Below are 11650 nucleotides of genomic sequence, written 5' to 3' on the forward strand. Positions count from 1 at the left end.
GACACTCAACATCAGACTGTGTGGGGCTCTGAGCACCTGGTGGAGCTGTAGGTGTCCCTATTCATTGCAGAGGAGTTAGAGCAGATGGCCTTTAAAGATCGCTTCCAACTCAAACAATTTTATGATTCTATGAAACAGCAGTACAGTTCCTAGTAGTGCAGAAATTACTCTCTAAGAGTAACAAGAATGGAAGGGGAAAAATGAAGTATTGATTTGTAGAGACAAATACATTAATCTACACATAATTAAGGCACCAGAAACAATTTTCTTACAACTTTAACAACAACAACAAAAAAGTATAATAAGATTAGTTTTTCAAAGCAAATTTGAATTAGTTAATACCAGCCAGCACTCATTATTAGTTGTTTAGCTGAAATGAATGACTGGGAGAGTGGAAAAAGCTGTTAGGCATCTTGGTATGTAGTTTATGTTTGTGTTGTGGGTATGGTCTTAAAACAGCTGCTTTTCTCAGATATGAGAACTATTGGAGAGAAGATAAATGGGACATTTTAGGACTGAAGACTGGGAGTCTAGTACTCTGCTCGAGTTCATCTCTCTCTGAACTCTCTGGAAATACTTGGGTCTCCCTTTGAAACTGAAGGAACTAAAGGTTGAGGTGTTCTAAACAGAGTTTGCAGTTACTGAAGAGGATGGTCCTCCTTCTTCCTTCTCCTCCTTTCGTTTCTTTCTCTTTCCGTGTGCCAGCTCATGGGATCCCTGTCACCAAGATTAATTCTGTTTGTCTCACCTTACTGCACCGTGGAGAGGAGGAAATAAGGTACTGCTGAGAAATGGGGGAGGGCTGAGGGAATAGGAATGTGTAGTTGGAGTTGTTTCTGAAGGTGACAGACTTTAGTGAGAAGAGCTGTCACACCTTAAGCGTTTGCCCAGAGGCTTCATGCTCTGCGTCAGCTCTTGAGAAGGCTGTGATCATTCTTGTTATGCCACATGGCATAAATAATGTATGGATGCATTATAAAATCATGACATGATGATCATTGTAGGATTGTGCTAGGAGGGAAGCATGTTTGGATGTGAGGAAGATAGCTTAAAATTAAGAGTAAATGGTCCGCTGATGAATATTGCTGTAAGAATAATTGAAGACTGAACCTCTCATTTAGTCAGGTGGGACAGCATTGGGTTAAAACTACAGTCCACATGTTCACACAAGACTCAGAGCTGTACAGAAGTAGTTTGATTCCTGCAGTCTGATTTCCTTGATGTCCTTAATGAATTAGCTGATGTAATGATGAACTGGGATGGTGGCAAGATTTCAGAAGTAGATAGATATCCACTATGAGTTTTAATGACTTTACCTAGCTCTCCTACAGAGGACTCTATCCATAGAGTAATGACTCGTGAAACCAAATCAGTTGTTGGACATGTTCTTGCTAGAGTTCATGACTCCAGTGCAGCTATCCTTATTTACACAGTAGTTCCCAATTCTGTTCACAATTAACCTACCCTCTCTGTTGCCACCGGTACACTTATTCATGCAATTTTGTAAGTGAGAATACATTCAGGCCTCTAGAGAGAAAAATCTCTTTATTTTCTCGAGCCAAATATTCTCCAACTGCTTTTTATTTCCAGTATCTTCAATTTCTTCTGGTATGAAGGTATTTCACTTCAAATTGACTTCATCCAATCAACTTCCTGTGATTCTGCCTCTTGTATTATATTTGATTCCTTGAGAACGCATTTGCTTCATCCATTATTACTGTAATGATGTAATGGCTCTTAAATCTCTTCAGCCCTCATCAGTGAGCCTTCAGTATTTTTGCTGTGGTATTTAACTGTATACAACTCTATTGCAGGAGGGAGTGGAATAAAAGGAGAAAAATTACTTTTACACAGAGAATTATGAACTGGACTTTTCTACCTTTTCAGATGACATAGTCAATAGTAAAATGTTTTTCTTAACCTGAAAAATTGAAACCTCTTTCTAAATTACATTTTATGCCCCAAATCTTACTTCTACAGGGGAAAAAAAAAAATTAGGCAAAGTGATTGCCTTCAAGGAACTAATAAATATTAAAAGCGTGACTGGGGGGGTCACATGGGACAGCAGACTTCAACTCATTGCAAAGATGGACAGAAGTTAATATTCCAGAACACTGTCTTTGCACCTGTCTCTTGGCATCTCTCATGTTCATATTTTGCCCAGTGAGATCTCTGTGTTTTGAGAAACTAGATACTCTCTCTTGAGAGTATTTTCTTCCCCCTATATATGCCTTCGGTTATTTGCACATACTTCACAAAGAGCTCTCCATCATGTCCTGTCTCCATGGCTGCACCTATGTTTTGGGCTGTGTGAAATATAATGCAGAGGGAAATACTGAGCATCTTTGAAGGAACATAGCTTTTACAAGGCTTCAGTTCAAAGCTCTGTTCACAACTTACTGCATAATGCTGGTTAAAAAGATGCCCTCTGCCAGTTCTTTTAGCAGTTTCCTACAACTCCTCCAAGATCTTGGTGCTGCAGGATGTTCAAGGGGTAGCTTAGCAATGTCTTCTGTACTGTATTGGCAATGTCTCACAAGGGAAACTGACTCCTGCTGAAATATCTAATTTCCTAAAGGACATGAGTAGTTTTTTACAGTTATTGGAGGAGGTGCTGCAGTGTTAAGAATGATACTCAGAAAGACAGCTGGTTGTGTTACAGAAGTTACTGCTTACGGTGATAAGGGTGATCAGTGGTAAAGGAATTGATCAGAGATATGGATCAGATATAGAGACATGTTAAGGCTTCTGTTTCCTGATCAGAAGTCAGTTCTCCAAGCGGAGAAGAACTGACTTGTTTATTAAACAGCTGACAATCTACTGATGGTGTCTGTTTTAGGATGCTTAAATTCAGCTGGATAACCAATGAAAAAAATGAAAAGAGCTCTTTCTGACTTCAGAGGAGTACGGGGAGTGTGTATACTTTAGCAGACTCATCTGGTTACCATGATGATGGGAGATCTTGACCTCACAACCTTGTGTTCACGTCATCAGTAATAAATCCTTCTTGCTAATAGTTTACATTCATAGAAGCATCCTAAAACAGCCAAGGAATACCAAGATACATACCAGAAGTCATTAACAACTATGCATGAACAATTATATGTGGATTTACTGCATTTATCAGTATGAATTATCTCCTTGCAGAATCTATCACAACTATAATCTACAGAGCTGCCTGTCATTATGTTATAGGGTTCTTAGAAGGGAAACTGATTGTTAACTTCTCTCCTTCAATTTGCCTCGTAAATTCACACATAAACAACATTTCTAGCAAGTCCTTTTTTTGACTCAGAAGCCTGGAGACTTCTTTGTGTCAGTGTTATTCAGTCCAAGGAACAGAAATTCAGGATTCAGAATTAGTCACTGATTATAGATTCCTATGTCATAGAATCATATGATTATATTATGTACATCATATATGATTATATTACATATGTGATTATATTATATATAATATATATTCAAGTTAAGAACTTGAGAGTGACAACATACACTACATATTCTTGAGGATGGGTATCTACAAAATGGGTTCCTGAATCTGAGCTAATCACCCAGAGCTCTCTTTAAAGGTGAGAGGAGAGGAACTCTGTACAATTTATTCCAACATAGTTTAGATATTCAGATGAATTTATCATAGGATCATTAAGGTTGGAAAGATCTCTGATCATCTAGACCAACTGTCCACGTACCACCCATATTCCCCACTGATCTATCATTCCTAAGTACCCCATCCCCACGTTTCTTGAGCACCTCCAGGGAGGGTGACTCCACCACCTTGCTGGGTAGCCTGTTCCAGTGTCCGACCACGCTTCTAGAGAAGTAGTTTTTTCTAACATCCATCCTGAACCTTTCCTGGTGCAACATGAATCCATTCTCTCCATTTAGATGGATTATGTCCTGGCTATATGTTTATTTCTCTCCACTTGCTATGTAGGGTGTACAGTAATTTAGTGAGGGTGAAGATGTTCATATGGTATGCAGCTAAAGTTAGGTGAGATGAAACATATCCTTGGGGCTGATCTTGTGAGGCAATCAGTTTATATATTCCATTGATAGTAGCTGTGAAGTGTAGGTGCTTCTGAGAAATAAAGAGAATCCAGTAGATTCAGGCAAAAAATGAATGCAGCCTGGATAGATCTTTCCAATATGTTGGCTTTATAACAGCACATGAAATGTTTATCATCTTACAAGCACTGATGTTAGTAGTGAAAGAGGTATTCACTCTAATTTGCTTAAATTGTTTAACTATATGCTCTAATCCATCCTCTTGAGGAAGTTCTAGAGAGATCCCTGCATATGCATCTTCTATTTTACATGGTGTGAATACTCTTCAGAGGGAGCCTTGATTCCTCTTATCGTCCACAGCAACACACTGCAGTACTACAAGACAGCTGGGTCAGTCTCAACTACCTTATATCAGATTCAGTTGCTTAATTGGAGCCTATGCTGGAGAAACTTTGTGAACTTGCAGCAAAAATAGCCCAATTAAATACATTTTGCTTCTGAAAAGGGACCCAGTATGTGAACTAGGTTCTCCTTTCTCAGCAAAACTTAACAATAACTAAATGAAGCTAATATTTTCCAACTCAACAATTCTCTAATACATGGCAGTTAGGTAGGGAATAAAAAAGGGTTTATTAGCTGACCCAGAAATTATGACCAGCCCACTTCTAGCAAGAAGAAGAAATGTAAATTATTCAACTGCAAAAATAAGAGGTAATTGAAGAGCTAGCTACACTGGAAGGTTTGCTCATGGGAGAGGGGGTGTCTTACCCTCATAATGCTTAGTGACCAAAATCATAATGCTCTGATATCTATGAATACTATATCTAAAATGGTGCTTGTTGCTCTAATCTTTAATCAAAAGCGGGAACAAATTCAGGAACAACCCACAGCCTCTGGACTTATTTATTTCTGAATGTTTCAGATTGTGCTTAGGCTGAATTTAAATTTATTACCAGAGAGTATGGAGAGCTATCATTTCTGTGTTCTTTCTTGACCTTCTCAGATGAGAGACCAACCACAAGATGGGGTTTAGAGTTGTAAATTGGATGCATGAAGAAGATAGGGAACTGGATGAGAAGTTCTAGCATGCTGAATAAAAAAAATGAGCGGAATAAAGCAGATGATTTCTAGTTTCATTCACTGTATGAAAAAGCAGAAGAGCGGACAGGGGTGCAATATCTATAGTATTAAATTAGCATATCTCTTAGCTGGAACTGTGGCCAAATGGCACTGAACAACATTTCCAACAATGTTGATAAATTCTCTTACCTTGCAGAAATAGAATGGCTGTATTTAAAATGCTTAATGTAATTGTCTCTTACCAACCCCCTGGAAAGTGGACATTTTTTTGGAGAGTCCTACAGGACCTGAGTCAAGACAAGGCCTGATAACGTCCCTTAGCCTTGTTTAATCTCATAATAAGGCCAAGTCCTGGAGTAGCAGGAGAGATTCCCCAAAACCCAAGTTAGAACAGTGACAGTTCCTTCTGGCTTATTTAATTCCTGTTAACAGAAGGTCCATAGCAGAGTGAACACAGACAGTTCTGTTTGCTTGACTGAGGGGAAAGATGATTGCAATGTGCTGGACAATCCAAGCAAAACAAATCCTTGAGAACCTCAATCTTTCCAGGGCTGAAGCTTCAAGTAAAAGCAGCAAGGTTTCAAAGAAAAAATATCGTATAAATCTAAAACCACCTAATCCTGTATATCTTCTTCCTAAATTACTCACATTATTCTTTCTCTGGGAAAAATTGATTGGGTCCATGCCACCCAAGAAGTGTTTCATGTAAACTGCAACAGTGTTGGGTAACGTAAAACAAGAGCAGTAACTGAATTCCTTGATAAATATTTGCTGCTTTGTCTTTCTTTCAAATCTTTCTCTTTAATGAATCTGATCCTACCCAACAAATTATTCACTGACAAGCTACCTCTGAGGAGTAACTACAAGCTGCAAGCTAGGCGTATACAAGCTAATTTCAGCCTTTGGATACAAAGATTTGTACTGCTTTGTGTCATTGCCTGTTAGAGGTCCTCTCTAATCCCATTCAGCCACTCTACCTCCAGATGGATAAGCAACCCCCCACGGGCAAAGCGTGGCGATCCTGGACTTACCCGATATCTGTGGAGTCACCGAGCCTCCTGACAACAACCTGGGGCGAGGATGCTTGTTTGATTTTCCACTATTCACCTCGGTTGGTGAACTGGATGACAAGAAATGTTTTCTGGTTCCTGACTGTAACTGTGTTAAACAAGACAGAAAAGAAGCAGAATTGGAGACACACAATAACAATTCACAACAATGAATAAGAAACAGTGAATGGAAAGTTAGGCATTCATACGGACAGCCTCAGAGGCACTTCTTGCGTTTATTTTGGTGCTTCTGTCTTTTCATTTTAAAAGGTAGATGTCAGTTTTGCTCTTCCAAATATGTTGTCTATTTTATATTTCGAGGTGTGGAATTTGCATATACCTTGTCAGGAATGTACTACAGAAGTCCTAAATAATTGAGTATCTTTGCGTAGTCAGTGTTTGGAAACTGAATTATATAGTTGATAGCTTCACAAGCTGAAGGAAGAAAATAAGGGATTAAATACATCCAACCAGTTACATGGTTCCACTTTTTGTAACCAGAATTAATCGTTAGCTAATGAGAGCTGATGCTGGGATTTCAGATGCTGGGCAGTGACGCATTTGGTGAGTGCATTTGTGCTACCTGTTGAATAAAACACTGAACTCAGGAAGGTTTTGGGGTACAAGAAGAAAGATTGAAAAGGATCACGCAATCTGCAGTTATAATAAATGTGTCTATGCATAAGCACTTCTTACTTGCTTGTGCTGCCTTTATATTGCTCATCTAAAGAAGATACTTTTCCCTTACTACCTTCATATTCTGGATTGGACCAGAGCCCTACCATACGAGCTTATGAAGGAACGTTTTCTTATCTCAGATAATTCAACTAAATGGGCAAAGCACGCAAAATATTCTCAGAGAAAAGAGGGAGAAGGAGGTGTAAATTACTGAAAAGTGCAAAAACCTCCCCCAAAATCACTGTTTTACCTACTGACACCAGTTCCTAAATATATATATATAAGGCCAACACATAAAAAACTCTCAATCCTGTCCAAAAGACAATTGCTCATCTTTCTCCTCCTTTACTCACATTTCTCCTCTCTGTTCCCATTCCATCTGATCATTTAATGGCATATTTTACCACATACTGACTCTCAGCTCTCTATTTTATTTCTCCCTGGCCTAGTAACAGCATTGCAAGGCACACATTTCTCTTTCACCCTGTGGAGAAGCAATGCTGATTTGCTTTCCTTCCAGATGTGAAGGAACCCGTTTATGTTTAATATTCGCTCTTCAGTCACACAGCAACCTGCATTTAACACTTTTATGTATTATAAATGCACATACATTTGAAAGAATAATATTCTCTCTACTCAGCATCACTGAACATGGAGTTGAGGTGAGCTCTCCCATTCCTGAGGCACCCTGATGCTTCGAGATCATTTTTAACTATTTCTGTTTCAAACTCTAATTTTCATTTCCTAGATCCTTGTGTGTGTAGGACTCCAAATTCTTCCCAAAACAGGCACTAGCTAACTCTCTGGACAGTGTACTAAGGTATATAACATATCAGAGGAAGAAAGTGGCTGAAAAGTAGAACAGGTAAATCTACCCTGCAGTGCTTTGCCTCCTGATCTTCGACAACATCTCTGTGTCTTCTTAGGTCAACAGAAACTCTTGTTTATGTAGTAAGTCTGCACCTGCCCATGTGCATCCTTTGAGCTGCAGTAGTTCAACAACCAACATGAATATCAGTGTTAAGTGGATATGCTGTTGGGAGGGTTTTGGGATTTGTGGGGGCTTCGGGAAGGCTATAGAGGCTCCATGGAGATCATCCTTCATCCTTGAGGTGCAGTGATCTTTGGTGGATCCTCAATCTCATCTGTGGTGTGAAGGTCAACCTCACCGCTGTGCTGGGGAAGAGATCCTCCTGGAAGCTGCGCTAAAGCATGTGAAACAGAGAGAGGTGATTCTCACTGCTGTGCCATGGATCGTGGAGCGTATCCTCCTGGAGGCTGTGTGAATGGAAGAGAGGGAAGGGGCATGGGACAGCCAGCATGGTTTCACCAAGGGCAAGTTTTATCTGACCAACAAATGGCCTTCCGTAATGGCGTCAGTGGTCAAGGAAAGAGCCATTGATTAGTCACCATTCCTTGAGCAGTTCAAGAGATTTGGAGATGTGGCACTGAGGGACTTGTTTTTGTGAGCATGGTAGTGATAGGTTGGCAGTTGGACTAGATAATCTTAGTAGTCTTTTCCAACCTTAGTGATTCTATGACTCTGTAAGTATCCAGGCCTCAGGGCTTTGAAGTGTCTGAAGACCTAGAAATCCTGCCGTCATGTAATGAGCAAGACATTCACTTTGGCATGAGCTCAGGTACTCTGCAGCACTGGTAACCCCACTGAGTGCAGCACAACACTCCTTTTATCTTCGGGTGGCGGAGACAGGGATTGTTTATCAAGGCTCAGGCTGTTAATGGACTTTTGCTGAAAAAAAAGGTCAAAGCTGACTAATACAGGGTAAGTTTCAGTAGCCTTCATGATCTGTGTATTTACACAAAACTTCTTTTTAGATGGACTTTGCAGTCCTCATTTGCAAGTCATGATACCTCATGAATAATTGCAATTACTTTCCATTTAATGAAATAATGATACTTTAAAAAGAAAAAAACACCATACACAAAGCCTGTGCCTTAAGGATGTGGGGAATAAATATTCTCCAGCATCAGTTAGAGAAGGATTTATGGAGTGACAGCTACTTAAATGCACATGGGGTGAAATGCAGTATTTTATGGACAGACTCTTTCACATCTCTAACCCTAAGCAAAGTTTATGTTCAATTGGAAATCAGAGTAGACCCATTACAGATCAGATGCTAAAGTGGCATTGACTATTGTTCTTGTTCAGTACATTTACAGCCAGTGCCTGACCATGACAGTGTTGGGTTTGATTTTTTTATTTTTTTATTTTTAAAGGGAAACTGCTGATACTAGATACTGCCATAAACTAGCAAGCAAAGGCTGATTAGGAATCAGTGAGATGGATTTCAACAACAACAAAAATCATGACCCTTCCTGCAACAGTGGAAGGAATCACTGAACAAGGTGACTAAGGATATGGTAGATTTACCAGCACATGAAGCCTTGAAATTCATTTGTTGTCAGCCACAGCATTTTGTGTGATGTTGGCCACATGGCCACATCAACACTTCTTCCCAGCATAAGGGAGTGGGAGAGACTGCAAAGCCAGGGATAAGACACTCCATTTTGTCTGTATGCTCATGTCAGATGAAAGCTTCCTGCACCCTGAGGAGGCACTGCTATCAAAGATCTCATTCTTTTTGTTGGAATTTATCCTGTATAACTCTGGATGCCTGCATCTGAGTTAGTTACCTTAGGCTCCCATCCTAATTACTGAAGGAAAAACAGGTTACAATTGGTAGTGCTTGAATTAAACACATCTTAGAAGTGCCTGTTTCTCTCCTCTGACTTTCAGTGATGTTGAGGGTGACTCAGAGAGAGGCGTCTGTTTTATGAACCTCACTCTTGATGCCTCTTGTGAACTGGCATCAGAGACACTGAGATGTTAATAAGGAAATTCCATGTTTATTGATGCTAGGATCCCTGAGGCCGCAAGTAGCCAGTTCCTCCAGGGCACTTAAGGAGGCCATTTCCGGCAAAACTGCCGAATTATGTGGTGTTGCATAGTCGTGGATGTGTGACTACCTTCTGTTTATCCCAGTTTGGCCATGTCTTCAAGCTGGAAGCAACAGTGCATTGCTTTGATATAAATGCAAAGAAGAACTCTCGTATAGACCTGACTATATCTTGTCCAACTTGCAGTGGGCAGCTGTGTTAGTCTGGAGTAGAACCGTATGTTCTTGATCCACTGGCTTGAAAAATACTTGTGCTGTAGGAAGGAAATCTGGATTAGGTCCTAGCAGTGCAGTCCATCCTAATTTCTTAAGATGTCAGAGGAGGTTTCTTAGGGGTACGTGTTACAGACATAGTATGAGTGCTAAAGACAAAATCATCTTGTGAGAGAGTGTAGAGAATAGGACTTGCCAGAAGATAGATCCCAGATGTCTCTGGTGACCTTAAAAGGGAAAAGCAATGTCTCTTCTTAACACACTGAAGGGAGATGAAAAAAGAAGAAAAAGTAAATGGCAGTTATTTCACTTTTAATCTTGCTAAATGGAATTTCAGTATGGTATGAATGATAGCAGCATGAACAGAGATTCTTACTTTAATAGGATTATTGTCAGATGCTGGCTGTGTTTGTACTAGAGCAATGAATTTCCTGCAGTGTGGATACATTTCCATGTTTGATAAGTTACAAAGGCTACTAAACGTATTTCACTTTAGATATCAAGTTTGCAGCACTCTCTATTTTTCTCCTATTTGAAAGATTATATCTGCAGACATCTCACCCACAAGGCTGAGATTCCCATTATAAGTTCTCACAGCACTTTAGTGTTGATATACTAATATCAATCATGTGTGCATTTAAATACATTTCTTGAAGAAACTTGGAGTTTTTTGGTTGGAAACAGTAAGTGTGGTTTATTTCTGCTTGTAAGTCTTAACATCTCTGAATTCAGCCCAAGCCTGTTTGTTTCGATACAGACGCAAGCTTTAAGCTAGGCTGGAGAAAATACCTTTTAGCTTTCCTTACACCTTATTATAGCCCCAAACATGCCCTTTCATATCAAGCAGAGAGCTGGCTTGGTGACTGTGGCCATCTTTTGATGTGAAGTCTGCATTGCTTTGCAATTATTTTCTGGTATCAGGTGGTTGGCAGGAAAGTCAGATGGACTTTTCCCTTGATGTCACCCATCACAACTGTGTGTAAGAGTTGAGCCTGTAGGTATACAGTGCTAATTCACCTATCTCCTGGCTGCTCCCAGAATTTCATAGACACTTCAGCTTTGATATCATTTCTGTTGTTTGATTTCATTTTCCTGAAGTGGCAGTCTGTGAATTAATTCTTTGTAGCCTATATTTAAGCAACAATGATTTACAGTTAAGCTATCTCAGCTAATCACAGTGTAATTAATAGTCTGCAATGCTTTTATGTCTTAGAGAAGGAAGTATTTCACACCTAGGACTTTTGGCTGCTCTGTAATGACAGATTGTAATACAAAACTTTTATTATTATTATTATTATTTTATTAAGAAATTGCCTTATTTTTTTGGAAACATAATTTCAAAGAGCTGGAATGTAAATTTGACATTTTGATACACTACTGGCTATTACAGCATATTCAGCTCTTAGGGTAAGTAAACAAACCAGCTGAATTTTCTTCAGTGCCACACAGTGAGATTTCTCACTAAGAATGCATTAGACAGTATCAAAGATATTAATTCAGCATTTTTGTATATATACCAGAACATGGGATAAAAGAAGCTCCCTGCACTGGGAATCAAGACCACTGTCTCTTCCTGCCTCTCCCTGTGACCTGGAGAAGCTTCAAAATTTTAATGTCCAAACAGTTAAGCACAGCAAGACCACCTGTAATATTACTGTTATGTCTTCTAGACAGAAGTGTTTTGACAGGCTTTAGCAAAAGGCT

Source organism: Gallus gallus, chromosome 6 (assembly GCF_016699485.2).
Source record: "Gallus gallus isolate bGalGal1 chromosome 6, bGalGal1.mat.broiler.GRCg7b, whole genome shotgun sequence".
Taxonomy (NCBI): Eukaryota; Metazoa; Chordata; class Aves; order Galliformes; family Phasianidae; genus Gallus; species Gallus gallus.